The following is a 25,117-nucleotide window of genomic DNA, read 5'->3' as shown; positions in this document are numbered from 1 at the left end:
TTTTAAAAGCTCCTGTCACTTTTCGTCATGCTTGATAATTCCATTTAAGCTTTTGGTAAATTTAAGGCTATGTTAATTATCGATGTTTTAAACGGTGGGAAAACGGGATTGTGTGTCATGTTCCAAATACATCAAAATCTCCCGATGTATTTTTTTCAGAACTAAACTAATTCCACGCCGACAGCTGTAGCCCTATTGACAAGTGGCGGGCACTTTGTGTCTTTCGCAGTGAAAGGGGAGTGTTAGGGAGGGATTACAACGCAGTACAACGAATTGAGTCATTGGGTTAAAAAAAAAACTGTAAAAAGATCATGGTGACTCATCAACAGTTTGTAACTCCCCTTTGATCCCGAGGTTCGGACTTCTCCTTTTGGGTTTATATCCATTGTTTTGTGTTAGTCGGCTGTTAACTGTGCGCAATCAGTTTTTTTTCGGACGGGCTGTGGTGATTGAGTAGGATTTATCAATTTTGAGGGATTCATTGTAGATCATTTCTGTTCAATACATGTCTACGTTCGGACTTGAACCCTGATCTTCTGGCTCATAGGGACAGTACCACTGTCCACGAGAGGTTCAATGTGGACTTACACAATCGGGGGTGATAGGCCAGTGCGCCGTATCTCCCGCCTCCCCACCCCAGTGGCCCTATATTTTCATAATACACTGACTTGCGTGAGCAATGTGTCTGCCAGTCCTTTGTCTACATTTCTATTCTTTGTGTTAGCCAGGATAGTGATTGAAAGCAGATAGGAAGACAAAACATAATTGTGCTCAATCTTGTCTGTGTACGTACAGTTCTGTGCAATTAAGCGACTGTATGGTTTTTTTAATCCAAAATTCATGGATAACTATCAGCCAACTCACCACTGTTGAACTGGGATTTTAACAGATGTGCATACATTCCAAATCACTTATATAACTGAATTGTACACTTTTTTCAGACACGTGCATTTACCTCAGTTCAAAAAAATCCAAAGTATTGGAAACAAAACAGCTCTTGAATTGTAGTCAGTTTGGCTGAGCCTTAGGAACTTCACCACCATAAAACTTTCCTGCATTTGAAAGTTCAGGACTGTGCAACAGTAGGAGCTTAACATACTTGTTAGTGAATCAGGAAAACCAGACTACTACACTCATTACATAAAGATGGTTTGCACCTTTCTGACTGTTAACTTTCTAAGAAAGATTATTCAAGGTCCACCCCAACTCTCCTAAGTGTCCCTGGAACATGATTATTTTGTCACCTGTGTTCCTCCTGCCCATCAACCAACTGGCCACTCTTCATGTGTACGGGTTGCATCTGCCAAAAGGACAAGATACAGACTTCAGTTGTCTCCTTAATGTACCTCCACAGAGTCGTAATTACCATTTGGGCCATTTTATAGAAATAGGAGCAGTAGTACAGGCAGATCTCCCATCGTTTTCTCCTCCCCTAATGCAGCAACATTGACCAATTGCAGTGCTCTACCTGTTGCTCTGAGAGTTACTGACATGAGGTCATATACTTCAACACCGGTAGGAACTAGTACAAAACCTCTCGAATTGCATTGCTCAGTACTTATACATTAATTTCAGATCATTAAGAGAGCTCTCCAAAGGAATTTATTTGTTATCCTTTACTATTCAACATAATCATGACTGATTATCTACTTCACTTCCACTTTCCAGTCCTTTGCCTGTCCCTTCATAGCCTTGGTATCAAAATAAATCAGACTGTATCCCAAATGTAATCAATGACTGAGCATCCAAACACCCTCTTGGGACAGATAATCCTAAAGAATCACAGTCTTTTGCAAGAAGAAGTGTAAAGAAGTTCAAAATGACTGATCTCTTAGACGGAAATCTTGACTCTTTTGTTCCCCTGACTGGGAGTAGAACTTTTTCCAAGCATCTATCCGATCAAATCCCTTAAGAATTTTATATGTTTAATTGAGATCACTGGTCATGCTTCCAAACCCCAGGGAATATAGACTTGGACTGTTCAGCTTTTCCTCATAGGACAATCTTCTCATCCTAGAAACCAGAAATTGAACTTTCATTGCATTCCCTCAGACAAATATATCCATCCTTCAATAAGAAGACTGAAACTGTGTGCTGTGATCTAGATGTGGTCTCATCAAGACTCTATGTAATTCAGTGTGACTTTTTCACAATTTTATTTTGTTATTGAATTAATAAGTGTAGTTAATGAATAATTATGAACCTTTCTGTCATCTAGCTTTTCTCATTTTATTATCCAGCTGAAATTTCTTTCATTCAACTAGATGACACATACAGATTTCCTCTGTTGTCTCTCATTTATGTTTCCCTAACAAGACCTATCAAAATGATGAAAAATAAATTGAAAGATGTTACATTTGCACTGATCCTTCTTAATGACCTGTATTATAAGAATAAGCTGCAAAGTTAACTTATGTTGAGATAAAGTTTCATAGGCACCATCCCTAAGCAAATATCAATAGGCTGATTAGTCAGAAGGAGCGTCCAAACTCTAATCTCATCTAGGTCATTAGATTCACTTTTCTTTGGAATTGGTGGAAGTAAGAGCAAAAAAGAGACCAGTTGTAGAACTGAAATTGGCAGAGATTTGTAATTAAACATAGAATTTCTGGTCTGAAGTAGGAAAAGAATCTCCTGGAAATATTCAGCAAGCCTTGTAGCATCTGTGGAGAGAGAAGCAGTTAACCTTTCAATTAATGAAGTTTTATCAAATGGTTCAACAATTCTGATTTTAATTTCAGTTTTCCAGCATCTATATCATTTATGCTGTTTTGCTTTTGATCATTTTGGTAGATAGTTCTATACATAGCACATTTATGAATTGATTTATAAAGGAGCATATATCATTGAGATTATGTCATGTAAACTAAAAAATCCCTGATACGCAGAGATAGTAGGAACTGCAGATGTTGGAGAATCTAAGATAACAAGGTGTAGAGCTGGATGAACACAGCAGGTCAAGCAGCATCAGAGGAGCAGGAAGGCTGATATTTCGGACCTAGACCCTTCCTGCTCCTCTGCTGCTTGGCCTGCTGTGTTCATCCAGCTCTACACCTTGTAATCTCGGGTGTGCATCCTGATATTAATCTGATGTCTGAAAAAAGGCAAACCAGGGCAGGACTTAGACACTTAATGGTAATGTCCTGGGCAGTGTTGCTGAACAGAGACACCTTGGAGTGCAGGCTCATAGTTCCTTGAAAATAGAGTCACAGGTAGACAGGATAGTGAAGAAGGCATTTGGTCTGCTTGCCTTTTGGGGTTAGTGCATGGAGTATAGAAGTTGAAAGGTCATGTTGCGGCTGTACAAGACTTTCATTAGGCCACTTTTGGAATATTTGTGTACAATTCTCGTCTTCCTGCTATAGGAGGGATGTTATGGAACTTGAAAGGGTTCAGAAAAGCTTTACAAGAATGTTGCCGGAGTTGGAGGATTTGAGCTATAGGGAGAAGCTGAATAGACTGGGGCTATTTTCCCTTCTGGTGCATCGGAAGCTGAGTGGTGACCTTTTATAGAGGTTTGTAAAATCATGAGGGAATAGATAGGGTAATTAGCAAGGTCTTTTCCCTGGGGTGGGGGAGTCCAAAACTAGAGGGCATAGGTTTAAGGTGAGAGGGGAAAGATTTGAAAGGGACCTAAACGGCAACATTTTCATGTAGAGGGTGGTATGTGAATTGAATGAATTGTCAGAAGAAGTGGTGGAAGTTGGTACAATTACAACATTTTAAAAGGCATCTAGATGGGTACATAAATAGGAAGGATTTAGAGGGATACGAGTCAAATGTTTGCAAATGGGACTAGATTTATATAGGGATATCTGGTCAGCATAGATGAGTTGGATCAAAGGGTCTGTTTCTGCGCTGTACATCTCTGTGACTCCATAACTGTGATAAATTATGCAAGTAAAACACAAACAGTTTATATCATCATATTTTATAGCTAATAATTTATTTCTAAGACAGATCTCAAATTCTTATTACCTCCCTGAAAGTTTACCATTATGGTCTGCATTTGACACAACTCTCACAATGACAAAGATGACGGCAAAATGAAATATTTATATTAGTAAAAAAGGTGTGGCAGGAAGTGATGGTTGTAGTTTGAAATAATTACAGTTTTACAAATACAATACTGTGTATCAGACAATCTGTAATGTATTTGTTACTTGCTCACTTAAGGTGAAGCATGGGCTGTGAAGCATCATATGCTTAAGCCTTTGACCACTGTTGACTTTATTTCCCTTTAATCTGTGCCACACTTCCATTGATTCAATTAACAGTTAACAGTTAAACAGCTTTTATAACTCTTGGTTCATGATGTATGGAACACTTTCCTTCAACTTTACAAATTTGACTTTGGAGCCAGCTGTTTATTGTAACTTGCATTGCTTCTTTTAGTTGACATCATGCCTTTTACAATGTAAATATTATGCAGCATATTGCCTCCACTAGTTATTTTTCTACTTATACTGTCACCACTGAAATAAGGTCCATTATTAATCTTCTACTCCTTCAGTTTTATATGCTACTCTATTGTTGAAAACATAGACTGTACAATGCAACATTTCCTTCAACAGTGACAGCTTGCAATTGTATTACTTCTGGAACATAGTATGTGTCCAGAAGCATTGCACAACATAGCAGTGGAAAACAGCTAAAATAAATCAAAGAACTGTGAATACTGGAAATCTGAAGCAGAAACAGAACTGAGGAAGGGTCACTGCACTCAAAACATCGACTCTGCTTTCTCTTCACTGATACTGCCAGACATGCTGAGTTTCCCCAAATTATTTTTGATGGAAAAAGCTAGTTAGCTGAGTTAATGAAACACAAAATGGAAGTGTCTTCTGAAGGCAGGAGGGGTTGATAATGCAGAGGGGCTTTGAGAGAAAGTTCAAAACATAGAAAAGAAGGCAAATTGTTGCTCTTTTGTAAATAAAGGAGAAGGCCTGAGCACGTGGGGCTGGAAGAGGATTTGTAAATGCATTCAAGGATTTTTAATCGTTTGTGAGGCGTCCTAAGATGAATTGCTGAACAACTGTAAGCAGCTGATTGCTGCTGTGACTGGATTACAGAGAGGCAAACAGGGTGCTGTTTTAATTCTGTACCAACAACGAGTTGGACCGAATGGTCTGTTTTTCTTGCTGTGTGAGTTTACGACTCTATATAAGAGGTAACTACAGTTCATGGGGTTATGATGTACGTTCATATCAACCTCCAGAGTTGAGGGCGAGTTGTGTGGTATTGTGCTGCTCAAACGTTCTGCTGCCTTCTATTCATGTGGGCTTAGAACCTCATACTTTGACTCTAATGTTTCTACAACTCAGAACTATGCCACTCACTATTATTGATTGCTTGTTCAGTCATGACATTTTTGTTTTTGAGAATGCTTCCCGAGATCAAATGCTGCTTTCAAAAAGTTTTCAAAATACTTACCTTCTACTGTTTCTTTAGTGCTAACATACTATATCCCTCCCTGCCTTCTCTTTGTTCAAATTTCACTGTTTTCTATTCTTTGGCCATGCACCAGTTTTCACAAAAGTACTAAAGAAGTATATGCGTTGATGTTTTCCTTACCTTGCTCCTTTTGTAAGAATTAGAACTTGACACCACTTGTAAACCTTTTATAGTGTTTGACCAAGTTTAGGCAGATGTGTTGTTTTATGCTGTATATGTCCAGAGAACTTGTTGTGATCTCTGAGGGGACTGAGTAAAATAGACATGTAGTTACTTTTCCTGTGACTGGCAAGAAGAATCACACAATAAGCTTTCAAATTTTATGACAGTCACTGTGACAATCATACTCAAGGCAAGTTGTTTAAAGGCTATCCAGTAGGCAGCTTATCTAGAGAAGGATCCTCCATTTAACTTAATGACTGGAAATCCTGCACAGTTTTACTAGACTCTCTCCCTTAAGTGGATATTTTATTCTCTAGGAACTAGTCGAAAGCTATTCTTACCTACCAGTGGTTTTGTTCTGAAATGACCTTTTTTAGCTAGGTAAGTTCTACTCCACAATTTGACTTTAATACTGAACGTTACCCTTGAAATTCCTCCTTCAGCCAAAGCTAGGCAAATCTTTGCGCCTTGTTTGAATCCTCTGAGACTTGGTCCCTTTAATTCCATCAGAAATTCTCACCCATATTCAGTGAGATGGACAATAGAGATTAGCTGCCTGTAACTCACTGCTCTCCAGGTCTCAGATTCTTGCACCTTTTATGTCTCTGAAGTTCAGGTGTCTCTTAGGAAAACCATGAATTGATTGTACAGTGGCTTCCCACGTCCAACTCATTGCTAAAGCCCATTCCTATTACACATTGAAACATATGGCCATGTATTTCCAGACTGAACTAATTAGCTAACCTTTAGGCCCCCAACTTCATTCTGTCTATTCTGTCATGAAATCATGCAGAGAATTAAATGAGATTCTGATTTTTTGCTATTTGCCTTCTGTTATGTGTTGCAGAAGATTACCCTCCTTCCTTAGTGCAGTTTGTACAATTTTTCAGGATCTTCTACTAAAAGATGTAATTATGTTCGGTCTCAATAACTATGTCAATAATGACACAGTTATTGTTGACAGTCCCTGTGATTTTTGAATTTGTTTAGGTATGAGATAATAGTTGAGATTAGATCTTGTTACAATTATTCTCAAGTGATTTCAGCATTTTGGATGTTGTTTTAGAATTAGATATCGATAGGATGTTGACTTTTAAACAGAGTTTCTCAACCACTTTGTTCTGGACTTAACTTCGGATCTCCATTCTTTACTACAGGTTCTTTTTTCATTGTCCTGGTCAGTAAGGAAAGTCTCAGTCACTTAAAGAACTGAATCACACCTTTCCCTTAACTACTAAGAACTTCCTTAAGGTCAATCAAAAAATGTTGATACTCCTTTCGAGCAAGTTCAAAAATTAATTCAAATTCTTTACCTCCCTGCATGAATTTTGCTCAATCCTTCTGTCACAACAACAACAGCTTTGATGTTTTGAAATTTTACATGCCAGAAATCAAATTCACCATGGTAGTTCCATAGTATTGGTACAAGTTATGACTAACTCATGTATTTTTAAATTGTCTTCATCAGCTGGGAGAGTTGCCCTGTAGTCTGCTGTGACCTTTGTGTCAGGTTTTGCCTGCAGACTTAATTCAGACAGTTTCAATATGTTTCCAAGAGTTTGTAATTCTTATTCTAACGTTTGTGTTTTTTAAGAGTAGATGTACACTTGTTCACAGATTTCTTTATTTCTGGATGCATTTTCAATTATGACCACTTTGTTAGACTTGTCTGACTTTACTGGAGATGGTAGGACTTTATGTCCAGCGAGGTCATTTCCTAGAAGACATCAATATAAGTAAAAGGCAACTTCACACAAGTATCCACAATCAAAATATCAAAACTTAAATAGAATTTTCAATTATTGTTAATGCATTGGTGGTTAAATGACCTGCATGATTTGGTTAATCAAAATATTCCTAAATAGCATTCCTTCTGTCCATGAAACAAGCATACCGCTAAATATTGTAGGAAATTACAGGTAACGTCAATCACTGATGGCGATAGGACACAATGAGTTTGGAGAGTAGTAAAACTGTGGAGGATTTCCAGCCATTTTAAAAGTTAACTGGGGGATCCTTTCTATAGAGAATAACACATGGAATAGCTTTTAGACATCTTGCTTTTAGTATCCCTTCACTGTCAGCGATTGACATGACCATTAGACATAGAAGCAGAAATTAGGCCATTCGGCCCATCGAGTCTGCTCCACTATTCAATCATAGCTGATACGTTCGTCAACTCCATTCCCCTGCTTTCTCCCCATAACCCTTGATCCCCTTGACAGTCAAGAACCTATCTATTTCGGTCTTAAATGTACTCAATGACCTGGCCTCCACAGCCTTCTGTAGCAGTGAATTCCATAGATTCACCACTCCCTGGCTGAAGACGTTTCTCCTTATCTCCATTCTAAAAGGTCTTCCCTTTACTGTAAGGCTGTGCCCTGGGGTCTTAGTGACTGCTAGCAATGGAAGCATCTTCCCAACATCCACTCTGTCCAGGCCATTCAGTAATCTGTAAGTTTCAATTAGGCTCCCCCCTCATCCTTCTAAACTCTAATGAGTATAGTCTCAGAGTCCTCAAACGTTCCTCATATGTTAAACTTTCCATTCCTGGGACCATTCTTGTGAACCTCCTCTGAACCTGCCGCAGAGCCAGTACATCCTGAGATATGGGGCCCAAAATGGTACATAATACTCCAAACGTGGCCTATAAAGCCTCAGTAGTACATCCCTGCTTTTATATTCAAGTCCTCTCAAAATAAATGCCAATATTGCATTTGCCTTCCTGACTACTGGCTCAACCTGCCAGTTTACTTTGAGAGAATCCTGGACTAGAACTCCCAAGTCTGTTTGCACTTCAGGCATCTGAATTTTCTCCCCATTTAGAAAATAGTCCATGCTTTTATTCTTCTTACCAAAGTGCATGACCTCACACTTACCCACGTTGTACTCCATCTGCCACTTCTTTGCTCACTCTCCTAACCTGTCCAAATCCTTCTGCAGCCTCCCTACCTCCTCAATACTACCTGCCCCCCATCTATCTTTGTATCATTTGCAAACTTTGCCAGAATGCCCACAGTTTCGTCTAAGTCATTAATGTATGAAGTGAAAAGTTGTGATCCCAACACTGACCCTTGCAGAACACCACTTGTCACCAGCTACCCACCTGGGAAATACCCTTTTATCTCCACTCTCTGCTTTCTGCCAGGCAGCCAATTTTCTATCCATGCTCGCACCTTGCCTGTAACACCATGGGCCCTTATCTTACTCAGCAGCCTCCTGTGTGGCACCTTCGCAAAGGTCTTCTTGAAGTCCAAGTAGATAACATCCATTGGCTCTCCTTGGTTTACCCTGCTCGTTACTTTCTCAAAGAATTCTAGCAGATTTGACAGGCATGACCTCACCTTGATGAAATCATGCTGACTTTGCCCTACTTTACCACATACCTCCAAATATTCAGAAATCTTCTCGTTTACAATGGGTTCCAAAATCTTACCCACGACTGAGGTTAGACTAATCGTCCTGTAATTTTCCATCTTTTGCCTTACTCCCTTTTTAAACAGGGGTATCATGGTAGCAATTTTCCAGTCCTCTGGAACCCTCCCAGACTCTAGCGATTCCTGAAACATCTCCACTATTGCTTCCACTATCTCTTTAGTTACCTTGTTTTGAACTCTGGGGTGTGGTCCATCTGGTCCAGGTGATTTATCCACCTTCATGCCAATCAATTTTACAAGCATCTTTTCCTTGGTGATGGCCACCATACACAGCTCTGCCCCCGACTCTCTTGAATTTTTGGGAGATTACTCATGTCTTCCGCTGTGAAGACTGACGTTACGTAATTATTCAGTTCCTCAGCCACTTCCTTGATCCTCACTAGACCTGCATCTCCTAGAATATTTAGTTTGTTTGTTTGCTTCATTGACCAAGCTATGGAGACCTCATCTGTGAATACAGGGTGGCATGGTGGTTCAGTGGTCAGCATTGCTGCATCACAGCGCCGTGTACCTGAGTTCGATTCCAGCCTCGGGCAACTGTCTGTGTGGAGTTTGTATGTTCTTCCCACGTTTGCGTGGGTTTCCTCTGGGTGCTCTGGTTTCCTCTCACAGTCCAAAGATGTGTAGGTTAGGTGGATTGGCCATGCTAAATTGCCCGTGGTGTCCAGAGATGTTTAGGTTAGGTGGGTTAGCCACGGGGAATGCAGGGTTACAAGTAGGGGGTGGGTCTGGGTGGGATGCTGTTCGGAGGGTTCTGTGGACTCGATGATCCAAATGGCCTATTCTACCACTGTAGGATTACTATTCTCTGAACGCAATATACTTTTAGTCCCCGATGTTTTGATTTTTTTTACCAATAGCCAGTACATTTGACGCTCCTGGTTTGTCATTAGTGCCACCAACTTGTCTAACTATCCCTCTAATAATGCCATACATGCTCACAGATGTTACCACTTTGTATTTAAATTCCAGCAATATGCCTTTGCATAGCTTCTCTTCTGGCAAAATTAACAAGGGCTTTGAATCACATCTATCCTCCATACCCTCTTTTGACTTGTAAGAAGACACGGTTTTCTCATTTTTGCTATTACCCCTGTTGTAATTAAGTGATCTTTGCATGATTCTTTCTCTTACCTCTCCACTTTCTGTGCGGCTGAAAATAAAGTTTAATTGCAATCTGTGTGTATACAGGATAGTTTGTAACCGTCAGATATTGTAGCATCATCTTGTCTTAGAATGTTTATGGTTTTTTAGTGGGAAGGTATTGTGACAGAGATGCTGTATTTAAATTCTTCTCTTAACAACGTCTCCAAAGGGATTCAAAATCTTGCTCTAGCTACGTTGCTGTATACTGCTCAAATTTCATTTGCTTTTCCCTGGAGAATTCCACAAATATTTGATTCTGTCTCCTCTTCAGATTTCTAAACATCTGCCTGTAACTTTTTGGCAGTAACTCTAAACATTGGGCACAGCAGTCTTAACCATATCATAGTCTACAGCCTGTTCGCCTGAAAATGCTTCGAAACAAAGTGTTATGGGCAGCATGGTGGCTCAGTGGTTAGCACTGCTGCCTCACAGCGCCAGGGACGCAGGTTTGATTCCAACCTCGGATGACTGTCTCTGTGGGGTTTGAGCATCCTCCCTGTGTCTGCATTGGTTTCCTCCCACAGCCCAAAGTTGTGCAGGGTAGGTGGATTGGCCATGCTAAATTGCCCATAGTTCCCAGGGATGTTTAGGTTAGGTGTATTAGATATGGGAAATGAGGGTTAGGGGAATGGGTCTGGCTGGGATGCTTTTCAGCGAGTCGGTATGGACATGTTGGGCTGAATGGCCTTTTTCCACGCTGTAAGGATTCTATGATCTATGAACTTCTATTCTGTCCAAATTCCTCCATATTGTTGTAACTTTGTAGCAATTTAGCCAAACAGAACAAGATAAATTCAAAACTTTTCTGACCAAGTTTAGATGATAAACAAATATTTGCCAGATCAAACCCATGAATTGAAACTAACTCATTGTCACGTCCTCCTGCTACTTGTTTGCTCAAGTTGAAGTCTTTCTTTGTCCACTTTAAAATTTTGCAATTTAAGACTTTCCTACTTGAATTATTATTTGTTTTCTCTTTGAAACACAAAGCATTCCTGCTCTTTGAATTCATTTTTTTTTTTGCTTTCTCAAGTTCCATTTGCAACCAAATCCTCACCAAGTCAATCTGAGTGTCATCTAGATTTTGTTCCTTCCTCAAAGTTTAGCAATTGACTTCAAAGATTTCTGTCTCTTTAGCACTACTTTTAAGACTGAAGGCAACTTTTCTGCTCTCACCTTTAAATTACTTTTGTTAACTGTTGTAAGACATCCAAAAACGCATCAATCATGCAAATGGGCATAACTACATCACCTTTTTGATGGATATCACAAAAATCACTTTTTCGTTTAAACTCCACAAAATCCTGGTGACTTTTAGTCTGTGGATTCAGAATTCCCAATTTATTACTTATGATAGAGGCTGTTAAGTTTTTAAAAAAGTCTTCGAATTTTGAGTGACTGAACAGAAGGATCACATAATGAGATTTGAAGTTTCAAGATTTTGTTGTAGTAAACAACTTAAAACCAACATTGTCTGAACACTGTTTGAGAGGAACCCTCCTTTTAACTTTTTTAAAAATGACTGGAAATCCCTTCCACAGTTACATAGTCCCTTTATATGAACATTAGTTGTCCCGGAACATGCCCAAACTTGCTTCCTTTTTCTTTCTCCAACTGGCTATCTTCCAGTTTCCAAAAGGACTTATAACAGTGAGTGTAGCCCTGAAAATTCGTCCCTCTTGCTTCATTTTATGTCTTCACTGATATGATCTCTTCAATAATGAAGCTCGCTCCCCACACATTCTGTGTGATAAGCAATTGACTCAAATTGCCTTTCTTTCTGCTCATTCAGAAATTGGAATTTTGTGCTTGATAGATTAAGGACTGTCTCTGGAAAACCTTCAAGCTGATCCTACAATGGTTTCCTATGGGCTATTCCTAAATCATAGTTCCATGGCAACTTGAATCATGTGTCCTTTAGACCCTTAACTCCATTGATCTAGAAATTAAATAGGCAGTATATTGTATAACTCTTTCGTAAAACCAGACTTTCCTAACACCTCCCTGTGACACTTGGATCTCAAGAGCTGTGGTTTATAGATTTAAATATCTTGCACCTTCCTTTTGCTAAAACAATCTTGCCATGTACATCCCTCTGCTCCAATGTATCCAAATATCTTCTTGCAAGAGTCAGAGCAGGTCACATGATCCATTTATTCCTTCATTTAACCCTGAATTAAAGAGAGTCTCAAAAGCATCTTATAAATTTCTTATTTGTAACAGAATAGATCCAATATTCTTGAGTAGACTTGTACCTCAGGTTGTGAATGCTGTGGTCGGTTCACTCGCCGAGCAATGGAGGCTGTGCTGACGATGTTACCCACCAGGGTAATGAAACGTCTGCAAACTAATGAACCAGCTCAGCAGGCGAACCAGTCATGAAATAGATCCAATTATCCAGTTATTGCTCCACATGAAGATGTAACCTTCATCCCACATTTCAATTCTGACACTTTATAAATTGTCAAAACAAGCTCAAGGCCTTTATAGATTGCTGGTCTTGCACACTATATTAGATGGTCATTACATCCTGATAACAGCTAATGTGAATAAAATCCATAAGTGAGAGGGTTACAACAAAATATTAAGTACCAATTTGCTCATCATCTAGTGTCATCTTCCCCCCCTTTCTGTTCAGTTTCCTGTCACTATCCTATCTTGGATCCATTATATTGTCCCAAAAAAACAACTGGCACAAATCTCACATGCTACACTTTGAGCAGAAATAACATAACATAGTCAGGTATGTTGTACTCTGAGACATAATTACTAAAGCATCCTGGAAAAAAAAATGGCAACCATTTCTTTATTTGTAACCATGATATAAATTTGCAAGCAACTTATAAGTAGAGGGAAGACAAAATTATACTTGTGAGACATTAAGCCTGATCTTAATTCTACATGCAAATGATAAGGATAGCTCACACTCATCCTATAGGAACCATCAAGTATGGAATTCCCTTGACAATATCAATAAGATGGGAAGTTATTGCAAGGAGGCATTATAGTTGAGTTTTACTTGTACCATTTAGAGTCTTGAACATATTACTACTAACCTGGTACTTGATAAAGGAAGGAGATCATGTTAAAAGTCTCTCTTTTTAAGTTTTTAAGAGAATAATACAATGTCACATGAATTGCTGTTTTGTAATTGATCCTGGCCTATGTGAAACCATCAAATTCAGCCACTGTGGTACTGCTTATCTGTACTTGGCTTTTATTTCTACAATGCTGTTGACCTCCTTAATCGTAATGTCTGAGATGATTACCTAAGTAGCTGAAGCTTATGGACTAGAAGGTTCTAGATTGGATCACCTGATGGTGATGAACCCATTAATTGGAGCCAGCATAGTATTTCCTCAATTTTCTTCAAGGAAAATTGGCTGAGGAGGGCAAAATTCATTAGAATGAGACCCTGCATTCACAATCTGTAGGAAGCATGAGTGTATTCATGTCAATGAAAACAAGATTGGGCCATGTTATAGTGATACCTACTGTTGAATATTTAGGCAGCAACAATATGCTGTGTGGTGGGGTCACCAGATGCTAGACAGCGTCAGTGAAACCATACTATGTCAAGTGAACTTTTAAATTGATCAGGAAAACCAGCAAGTCAGTGAAAGTGCAATACAAAAGTATTTGTGAACGTCATCAGGGCCCCTCCTTTGTAGATTGCTATTTAACTAACAAATTATTCTGTTTGAAGGAGTGTACATTGTACCCTTTGTACTCGGTGACTCACTTCCAAGCATATTTCACATTTACTTTGAAGCAGTACTAGCAGTTAATTGGAACATGTAAGTCATTATGTATCAAGGGGCAGATAGATATATTTTGTTAGCAGAGCATTGGTGAAAAGCCAATAACTACAGCAAGACCATATTTTAATCGGAATTCCTTGTTCCCCTAATGGTTCAGTGATACATGAACTGCTGCTGTCTTTCTGCAGAGATTACTGGAGAGTTGTGGTGGATGATGACACGGATATTCTCGGGCTACAAAAGGTGAGGAAGCAAAAAAGTTTACTGTTGGTAACTGTTGCCCATTCATTCCTGTGGGAAAAGTGTGCAGGTAAATGTTACGTGGTCAGAATTGGGTTTTTTCTCCATTGCAGCCTGTTGGTATTCAAAGACATGGAGAATGGATATGAGGGGTTGAAAGCTCACAGATTGGTAAGGAAACTGCAGCCCACCAGGGTGAGATCCTTAAAAATAAAAAAAATACAGTTCCCACCACCATCAGTTTGACTTGGAGCCTCAGGCCAGGAATTCAGAAGAGGATGCTTCAGGCTAGAGGACAGAACCAGTATTGAGGCTGGTATTGACAATACTTTCCCTTCTTATGAAGAGAGTTTGTATCTCATAACTAAGCACTCATTGTCTGAATCCAATCTATAATATAAGCAAACTGAAAAAGATGAGGACCCCAAGAAAAAGATTATTATTATTAGCTTATTATTTCAGCTTCCCGAAAACAGAATTGCTTAATCATCTGTGTTTTTGTCACGCTGGCAATATAATGAATTTGTTACAATGTTTGACCAAAAAATGTTGATGGAATCAATGGTGACTAATATGCAAAGTCTGCTGGCATTGTATCAAACATATGGTGCTTAACTGCAAACAGTTTTTGTCTACTAATTGAGTGTACATTAACTGTGAGGATCATGATGACAGAAAGCAATTAGCTGTTGTGATGAACAATATGAAACTTCTGAAACTCTGCTTTTCAAAAAATAGTTGTATATTTTAACAAGCAATTCGGATTGAAAATGTTTTTTTCCCTGTGGTGCACATAAAGTTTCAGTTTGCTGTGAAGAGTAATAAGTTAAGGGGCATGGTCAATGCAAACATTTATTTTGTTGGGGAGCGAAGTAAACATTGGCCTGGAATTTGCTGAAGGCAGAACATATTATGGTGAGTGCTGAGTGTTGGATATTCTTCCCTTGTTCTTAAACAATATTTAATTTTAGGTTGCAAGTTGCTGGGAATGAGAGTTGATTTTGCTGTGGTAAAGCCTGGTTAATGGGACATCTGAAACAGTCTATCTGCTTTATCAATTGCACTTAGTGATAGAAGAAATAACATGGCACGCAATGAGTAAGAAATAATGTGGATTAAAGTAAATCGGGTCAGAAGAGACAATTTCAGAGGAAAATATTGGATTAAGAATGAAAAAGGAGAAATAAGAATAATTAAATGTAAAAAAATCACTTGGAACAACTTAACTACGTGTAGGAATGAAACTCAATAGAAATGCAAGGCATAAATCACATAATTGAAAGTGCCTTTGCATCATGACATGCATGTCCTAACTTGCTACTGTGAGTTCAGTTCATACTTACAGTGCCATTAAAGCCATTTCTTGACATACTTGGGAACTCGGTCTGTGAGATCTCATTTTGCGAGCATAATAGGCGGGTTTTGTAAATCATTTAGTATTTTGTAACGATTCACAATTCAGAACATACCTTCCCCTACCTGAAATATTGTCTTCTGCACTAATAATACTGCACACTTTCAACTCACCCTTGTTCTGCCAGCAAAACTGGCCCATTATGTGACTGTCAGACACACAGAAATCAAAAAGAAAATGCTTTATTGTGAAAATAAGTTGGCCCTTGCTCCTTTTATAAAACATGACTTTTGAACAGTTTAAATTTACTATTGTTTAATAGGCAGACTCCTAAAGTAGATGAGAAAGACCTGGTTTTCCTGGTGTTTCCCTTGAAGTAAGATGCAAATGAAAGGGTGAAAGTGAACCTAGTGTTTATATATTATTGGAGTCAAGAGAATCAAAATTTTTCTTGGTAAAATTGACATTTCTTCTTTTGTCTCATTTTATATTGCTGTGGATCTTAACAGTTTAACAATGCTTTCAACTTTTTCTTTGGTTTGCTATTAATTTTTCATGTAATCATTAATCAGTTGCAAAATATAGCAAGGCATCACTTGAAACAATCCGTGTTGAGACGAATGCATTGGTTTTTCCAACTAATTCTTATGGATAAATGAAGCCATGGAAAACTGAAGTGATAAATTCTTCATTCAATAGCAATCTTACAAATGCAACAATAGAATGAACAGAAGTGCTATGAGAATGATAACAGCAATGTTTGTTCATGGCATAGCTGACAGTCTGTCACGGAGGTACTACGTTATCACCGTATCTTGGATGGTGTTAACCCATAACCTTCAGAGCCGACACATTCCATACGGACTGTGTCTAGCATAAATGGTTAGAGTCAAATTTTTAGATATTATCTTCATTTAATATCTTGGGTATTCAGTGATTAATTGTCCAATAAACTGTGAAAAGTATGTATTTTTGTAATTCATTTTAAATAGAGGGTGTCTCAGTAACTTGGAGTATGTTATGTGGACAAGGAAGATTCTGACTACTTTTTGCTGAGATAACTGCTTCTGGGCGCAGCTGTGGCATAGAAATGATAACTTGCTGAGCATGTCTGGTGCCAGTTACAGTGTTGTGTTTGCCAGGCAATTGTTGCTTTCATGTCCATATTTAAAGCTTCAATTAATTTTCTTGTTCCTCTCATGTACTTTCAGTACAGGTTTGGAAAATGATAGTTATTCTCTGTTTCACTCTTATGCTTTGACCTCGTCAATGTAATGGAAAAGGTTATTGTGAATATGTAAATATGAGCTTATAGGGAAATGATGTAGGATCACATGACTACAAGGATTTGGTTATGACTACAAGGATCTGGTTTTCCTGGCATCTTAATTTTAGAGGTGAATTCTTGACCCACATCAACGCTCAGAATACGTGGGGGTAACAGGTGAATCTGCCATGGAAAATTCCCAAATTCCGAGGAAAATTGACTTTCAGCTGACCCATTGTGGAGAAGTCTTCCCCATAAGCAAAATGGAGGGATATGGTAGGAGGTAAAGAACCAATTTGTGATTAAAGAGTAGCCACAGGTTGGAAAAGTATGTGCTGACAGACAGGGAGTCATTGCGAAGCATTTACCAGGGGCCCAGAGCTGGGGTGGCCGGTGGGTTTCAAGATTTGCCTTTAGCCAAGGCCGCATTGGGGCGCTGGGTGCTACCTTGAGCCAAGACTGGGTGCTGTTTTCTGTTGGGATGGCTTTTTCCATGTGATAGAAAAACATAAGCCAAGACCTTCCAGTATGTAGAATGTGTGTTTAAGATGGTGGCATGGAAGTGTCTTATCAGTTATTTGGAAAAAAAATTAACTTATGCCTGTTCTGTCAATTTAAATGTTGTTGGTCAGGGAAACTATTGGTTTCCTTGTGAGTTATGGCTTCAAGTTTCAAGGGTTCAAGTATTTTAGTTATTGATGAATCCTTCTAATTGTACTTCTGTCTGTGATCAAAACCCCTGTATGTCACCTCAAATAGTAAAGCTATTGTTACAACATAACTGCTTCACCTAAGAAAATTCTATTGCAAAAGTGAAATAGTAATTGTTGAAATCAACAAGAAATCCTTAAGGAAATCTTCAGTCCTCAAAAACAATTTGATCCCGGCCTGAATAAAGTCAGTATACACTATGTTTAAATAAAGTGTAACATTTGCTGACATCAAAAGACTCCTGTAATAGGTACCTAGTTCTCTTAGACCCAACCAAAGTAGAGTAGCAGGTAGTGGTAGCAAGTGAATGGATAACAGGTAAGAAGAAAAGCGAGAGGTCAAACAGCATGTGGAGCATGGCATCAAAAAGCAGGAAAGATATAGCAAAGTTATTGCCATTAACTGCATGTTTGGAGAAAATTGCAGGCTCAAAACAGGCTGAACAGTGGTCAGACGGACACCTTGCAAGCTGCAGTCGTATCACACCACATCTAAACAAGCTACAAAGCCTTGTAAGGACCAAGGCAGTTCTCTTCTATGCTATGGGAGCTTTGCAGATGACTGGAAACACTATAATTCGAGTACTATAGATGGGTCAGTTTTTGTCCAGTGTATGCAGGAGGGCTTCCTGACACAGTATGTAGATAGGCCATCAAGGGGCGAAGACACATTAGATTTGGCACTGGGTAATGAGCCCGGCTAGGTGTTAGATTTGGAAGTAGGTGAGCACTTTGGTGATAGCGATCACAATTCTGTTTATGTTTACCACTAGGCAAGAGTTATAGCTGGGGGAAAGGCAATTACGATGAGATTAGGCAAGGTTTAGAGAGCATAGGATGGGGAAGGAAACTGCAGGGGATGGGCACAGTAGAAATGTGGAGCTTATTCAAGGAAAAGCTCCTGTGTGTCCTCGATAAGTATGTACCTGTCAGGCAGGGAGGAAGCTGTAGAGCACGGGAGCCATGGTTTACGAAGGAGGTGGAATCTCTGGTCAAGAGGAAGAAGAAGGCTTATGTTAGGATGAGATGTGAAGGCTCAGTTAGGGCGCTTGAGGGCTACGAGGTAGCCAGGACAGACCTAAAGAGAGAGCTCAGAAGAGCCAGGAGGAGACACAAGAAGTTGTTGGGGATAGGATCAGGGTAAACCCTAAGGCTTTCTATAGGTATATAAGGAATAAAAGAATGACGAAAGTAAGATTAGGGCCAATCAAGGATAGTAGTGGTAAGTTGTGTGTGGAGTCAGAGGAGATAGGGGAAGCACTAAATGAATATTTTTCAATAGTATTCACTCTAGAAAATGACAATGTCGTCGAGGACAATATGGAGATACAGGCTACTAGACTAGGTGGGATTGAGGTTCACAAGGAAGAAGTATTAGAAATCCTACAGAGTGTGAAGATAGATAAGTCCCCTGGGCTGGATGGGATTTATCCTAGGGTCCTCTGGGAAGCCAGGGAGGAGATTGCCGATCCTTTGGCATTGATCTTTAACTCGTCATTGTCTACAGGAATAGTGCCAGACGACTGGAGGATAGCAAATGTGGTTCCCCTGTTCAAGGAGGGGAGTAGAGACAACCCTGGTAATTATAGACCAGTGAGCCTTACCTCACTTGTTGGTATAGTGTTGGAAAAGGTTATAAGGGATAGGATTTATAATCATCTAGAAAAGAATAAATTGATTAGGGATAGTCAGCATGGTTTTGTGAAGGGAAGGTTGTGCCTCACAAACCTTATTGAATTCTTTGAGAAGGTAACCAAGACAGGTAGATGAGAGTAAACCGGTTGATGTGGTGTATATGGATTTCAGCAAGGCATTCGATAACGTTCCCCACAGTAGGCTGTTGTACAAAATGCGGAGGAATGGGATTGTGGGAGATATAGCAGTTTGGATCGGAAATTGGCTTGCTGAAAGAAGACAGAGGGTGGTAGTTGATGGGAAATGTTCATCCTGGAGACCAGTTACTAGTGGTGTACCGCAAGGGTCAGTGTTGGGTCCACTGCTGTTTGTCATTTTTATAAATGACCTGGATGAGGGCATAGAAGGATGGGTTAGTAAATTTGCAGACGACACTAAGGTCGGTGGAGTTGCGGATAGTGACAAAGGATGCTGTAGGTTGCAGAGAGACATAGATAAGCTGCAGAGCTGGGCTGAGAGGTGGCAAATGGAGTTTAATGCAGACAAGTGTGAGGTGATGCACTTCGGTAGGAGTAACCAGAAGGCAAAGTACTGGGCTAATGGTAAGATTCTTCGGAGTGTAGATGAGCAGAGAGATCTCGGCGTCCATGTACACAGATCCTTGAAAGTTTCCACCCAGGTTGACAGGGCTGTTAAGAACGCATACAGTGCTTTAGCTTTTATTAATAGAGGGATCGAGTTCCGGAACCAAGAGTTTATGCTGCAGCTGTACAAAAACTCTGGTGCGGCCGCATTTGGAATATTGCGTACAGTTCTGGGCACCGCATTATAAGAAGAACGTCGAAGCTTTGGAAAGGGTGCAGAGGAGATTTATTAGGATGTTGCCTGGTATGGAGGGAAGGTCTTACGAGGAAAGGCTGAGGGATTTGAGGCTGTTTTTGTTAGAGAGAAGAAGGTTGAGAGGTGATTTATTTGAAACATATAAAATAATCAGAGGGTTAGATAGGGTGGATAGGGAGAGCCTTTTTCCTAGGATGGTGACGGTGAGTACGAGGGGGCATGGCTTTAAATTGAGGGGTGAAAGATATCGGACAGATGTCAGAGGTGATTTCTTTACTCAGAGAGTAGTAAGGGAATGGAACGCTTTGCCTGCAACGGTAGTAGATTCGCCAACTTTAGGTACATTTAAGTCTTCATTGGATAAGCATATGGACGTACATGGAATAGTGTAGTTTAGATGGGCTTCAGATCGGTATGACAGGTTGGCACAACATCGAGGGCCGAAGGGCCTATACTGTGCTGTTATGTTCTATGTTCTATGTTCTGTGATATCATCATCAAACAAGGGATCAATGAGTAAAGAGAGGCATATGACTTAGTAGTTAAAACATCTGATGCCTACTTCTGCTGCAGATTGGCTGAGTGGGTAAGGTTGACTATGTACACTTAACGTCTGAAAGAGAGTATTAATTCATGTACTAACAAGTTGTAATGATTGGTACAAAAATGTGTATCAGTGAATGTAAAGAATAATTAATCCAATGGTGAATTGTTGTAGGGTCTTATTCGAAATATTATTGAGTTTTTGCTGTTGATGGATGACATTTTATTCTTTCCCCTCTGTGGATGTGGACAACGCTAGCAAGACCATTATTTGTCGTCTGTCTCCAATCGCCATTGAACTGAATGGCTTACTCAACATTTCAGAGGACAGTTAAGAGGCAATCACATTACTGTGGATATGGAGACACATATAGTTAACCTGAGGACATTAGCCTAGATCTCCTATGAATTCAGTGACATTTTCATTATATCACCATCGTCCCAAACTTGATGTTATTGGACGTCTATCAGTTGACCATGCAACTTGGAGGTTAGTAATTTGAGGAGACACTTAAGCTTCTTGGCAAAAGAATGACCAACTATATGCCCTATAAACCCTGAAGTAGCAATGTGTCTGCACAAAAGTATGGGAGGAAGACATAGTAGTTGCTATAACCCAATGTATTGGATGTGGCTGGAAAGGGCAGCGTAAGTGTGAAGATAACCCTGGTAAAACTGTAGATAGCTGTCTTTATAAAAGGATGGGTTATTGTAAAGTAGTTTGGCTGAGCCAGAAGCTAATTTTCATGGAATAAAGTCTCTGAAGGTTAACTATCCAAGAATTTTTCAATTTGAGATATGGTATGCCTGGGTGAGATTAAGGGCTGAGCTGGAACCTGTTGGAGTACACTGATTTTAGTTGCTGCTATCAAACATATTTTGAGCTGCAGTTTTGGTTCTTTAAAATGGAGAACTGCAGGTGCAGCAAAATCTTCAGCCATCAAATGTAAATTCCATGGTCTCGGACTGGGACACATGCAACTTCAAGTCATGGTGCAAATAACTACCATACTTTAATGTAAAGAGAGGAGACTCACCAAAGCCTTTAATGTAATGTTGAACCAGGTGGTTCATTTTTAAGTGGTAGAATTGGGAAGTCAAGGGAAGCGAAAAGAGTTTACACCTGACATTCCACAATTTTTCAGAAGAATCCAAAAACAGTTTGGCAATCACATCCTGAAGCAAAGTCTGTGTGTTTGTTCACACTGAGAGAAGTTCCTCACCATCTCTTTCAGAAGGTAAAGTGAGAAGTTGACTAAATGTTACAATCAGTGGTTGCCTTACCTATAGCGCACCTTCAAGCTGGGGTTCAGCTCTATTTGCAGTACCAACTTCAAATCTCTGGACATAGAGAATTGGAGCTGTACAGCATAGAAACAGAACCTTCAGTCCAACTCGTCCATGCCAACCAGATATCCGAAACTAATCTAGTCCCGTTTCCCAGTATTTGGCCTGTATCCCTCTAAACCCTTCCTATTCATATGTACACAGCCAGGTGTCTTTTAACCTCCACTACTCCCTCTGGCTGCTCATTCCATACACACACCACCCTCTGCGTGAAAAGATGCCCTTAGGACCCTTTTTAAATCTTTCCCCTTTCACCTTAAACCTATGCCTTCTAGTTTTGGACTCCCCCACACTGGGAAAAAGACCTTGGCTATTTACCCTATCCGTGTCCCTCATGATTTTATAAACCTCTTTAGGGTCTCCCCTCAGCCTCTGACACTTCAGGGATCTCACACATTTAAATAAATCAACTGATGTGGAAACTCACCCGCTGTTGAGAGTTTGGCAAAGCTTAGTCAACTTAGGGATTATTGATCTGAAACCAACACCGACAGTAAGAAACTTAAGAAAGAAGCAGTGTGGCCAGCTACAAAATACAGCCAAGAGCAAAGGAATTGGAGGGTAAAGTTACAGACTCAATGAAAATGGGTAGAAAGAGGCCTACAAAATTTCTTATGAGGAGGTAAAGGAGATGTCCGTCAGGCAGAGCATAGTCTTTCTGTTTGGGTGAAAAGCCAACAAACTGTGAGGCAGATGCAAACTAGATGAAAAGGCCTGAAACAGGAAAACTTGTGTGACTAGCTTGGACATGCCAAAGAAGGGGTGTCTTTCCAAAAGAAGCCAAACCATGAAACAAGGTTTTATTGATTGGTTGGAAAAAAACTCTGGCAAGCTGTACCATCAGGACTTGTGAGCCATGGCTAGGTGCGCGGGGTAGGCGGAGGGGGGAGGGGGGGGGGCGGTGGTAAGAGTTTGTAAAAGTATACTTTGTTGATAATGATTGAACCTGTAAAACTTTAAAGCAAATAATGTCGTTGAGTAGGATCCTGATCTATCTGGCGCACATTAAAGAAAATTTTGTGGAACTGCGCCGCTCTAAAATGCCATATATGCTGAAGGAGAATGTTGTAAGTTGCATATGACATAGCTCTGTATCGATTAATGTCAATTAAATTTACCTAATATAAATTAAATATATTTTGATGTATTGTTTTCCTGTTAATTTATATTTAATTTGTATTGGTTCTGAGTAGAATTAAAGTCGAACCTACAAGAAGTGATTCATTTGGTAAATGTTGACGTTGTGGTTTACAGTCTCTCCATGGGGTTCAAAACAATTTCATTTAATAGAAACACTGAACAAGTCAGAAGTTGTACTGTTTGAAATTTTCTCACAGGCTGCCTGCAACGTTAGTGGAAGACTGACAGTCCCATCACTGGGGAATGCTGAGTTGAAAGATTGTTTACTTCAGGTCTTTTTTATTTTGAAAGCCATGAATTCCTGATTGTAACAATTTCAGTCAACAGAGTCCTTTTTTTAAAAAAAAGAAAAAGTTGACGCTGCATTTTTTTTCCCAGTGGATGTTCTCATCGAAACGTTTTAAACAAGTTGGAATGGATTTACAAGTTCTTGCTACTAATCTAGTCACAAGAATGGAATGAAAGAATTTATGCAAGAAACCACATCAGGCGTGAATTTAGAACCCATCCAAAAATATACCAAGGAAGTGGTGACCTTCTTTGTGAATTAGCCTGTTTACAGCACATGAACATAAACAGTCTTTCTTCTCACATGGCATGCTGTTACTTCAGCACAGTATACGAAGGCAGTAGGAGGGTAATGATTCAAACTGAGGCCTGAACCACAGGCTAGATCATAAACAGCTGTGCTCATGTTTACTTCAGTGAAGCTAACTCAGCGTAAGCTATAGCACTAACCCTCTGCTCTTGTGTGTGCGCCTTGGTGCTTAATATTGACAGTCAGCTCAGATGATTGCTGTCATGACTAAGCCCATTCCTGTACTCCCCCAAATGCATCTTCCAGCAAGAGTTGCTTGATAATGATCAGAAATGGAAACCTCATAATTAAGGCTTTACTGGAATAAACTTGATAATGATCTAGTTTACAGGTACAAAGCTTCAGAAGAATGTTTAACACAGCTGGTCTCCCCACTGAGCTCAGTTACATCAACATAAATTGGCAATTGAGTATATGACTGTCTGGCCTTTCTTACCAAGCAGTGAAACTTTACTTAGTACATTTTTTTGGATCATGGTAGAAAGCTGAACAAATTCATCAGTTCTGAACAAAGGTCACTTGACCTGAAAAGTTAACTCTGATTTCTCTCCATGGATGCTGCCCAGACCCACTGAGCTTTTCCAGCAATTTCTGTTTTTGAAACTCATCAGAAGGTTGTCCCTGGCAATCCATGGGTAAGTACCAAAAAGTAACTGTACAAAGTCATGAAAGTTCAGCTGGTCACAAACTTTTTTCAGGCGAGTGCTCCTGCTACTGTGACCAGGCTCATTCTAGTGTCATGAGATCTGGGTGACCTGAATTGCATATGAAATGGTTAATTGGCAGTTGGCCCAGTGATCAATTGATAATGATCAGGAATGGAAACCTCATAATTAAGGCTTTACTGGAATAAACTTGGTAATGACTAATGTCCATTTTGACTTTTACGCTTCCATTTATTTTTTAACTTACCAACAGTAACTAATGCGCGATTTTGAGCAAGATGTAAGTAATTTTCCAAGAATCCTTAAATTCTGAGAACTCCCAGATGATTGGAAAACTGCCAATGTAATACCTTTATTTGAAAAGGGAAGGAGACAAAAAGAAAACAAATAACCAAAAGCCCTTATATTTGACATCTGTTATTGGGAAAATGTGGTCAATTTGTAAATGTTATAAATGCAGCAGTTAGTTGGTTAGCTCGGTTAGCTGGATGGCTGGTTTGTGATGCAGAGGTTTTTTTTTATTCATTTGTGGGATGTGGCCATTGCTGGCTGGTCAGCATTCCTTGCCCATCCCTAGTTGCCCTTGAGAAGGTGGTGGTGAGCTGCCTTTTTGAACAGCTGCGACCCACCGTGCTATTAGGGAGGGAATTCCAGGTTTTTGACTCAGTGACAGTGAAGGGGCAGCAATATACTTCCAAGTCAGGATGGTGAGTGATTTGGAGAGGAACTTGGAGGTGCTGGTGTTCGCATATATCTGCTACCCTTGTCCTTCTAGATGGAAGTGGTCGTGGGTTTGGAAGGTGCTGTCTGAGGATCTT

The 25,117-nt window shown here is 39.7% G+C and overlaps 1 protein-coding gene across 2 annotated transcripts in view; it reads left to right on the top strand.

Annotated features, from left to right (window-relative positions):
* The window catches only part of sh3d19 (SH3 domain containing 19), a 152,182-nt gene that overhangs the window by 372 nt on the left and 126,693 nt on the right, over nt 1-25,117 (top strand). The window lies entirely within an intron of this gene.

The sequence above is a fragment of the Stegostoma tigrinum genome, chromosome 1, assembly GCF_030684315.1.
Source record: "Stegostoma tigrinum isolate sSteTig4 chromosome 1, sSteTig4.hap1, whole genome shotgun sequence".
Taxonomy (NCBI): Eukaryota; Metazoa; Chordata; class Chondrichthyes; order Orectolobiformes; family Stegostomatidae; genus Stegostoma; species Stegostoma tigrinum.
This window is presented reverse-complemented; position numbering and strand designations above follow the sequence as displayed.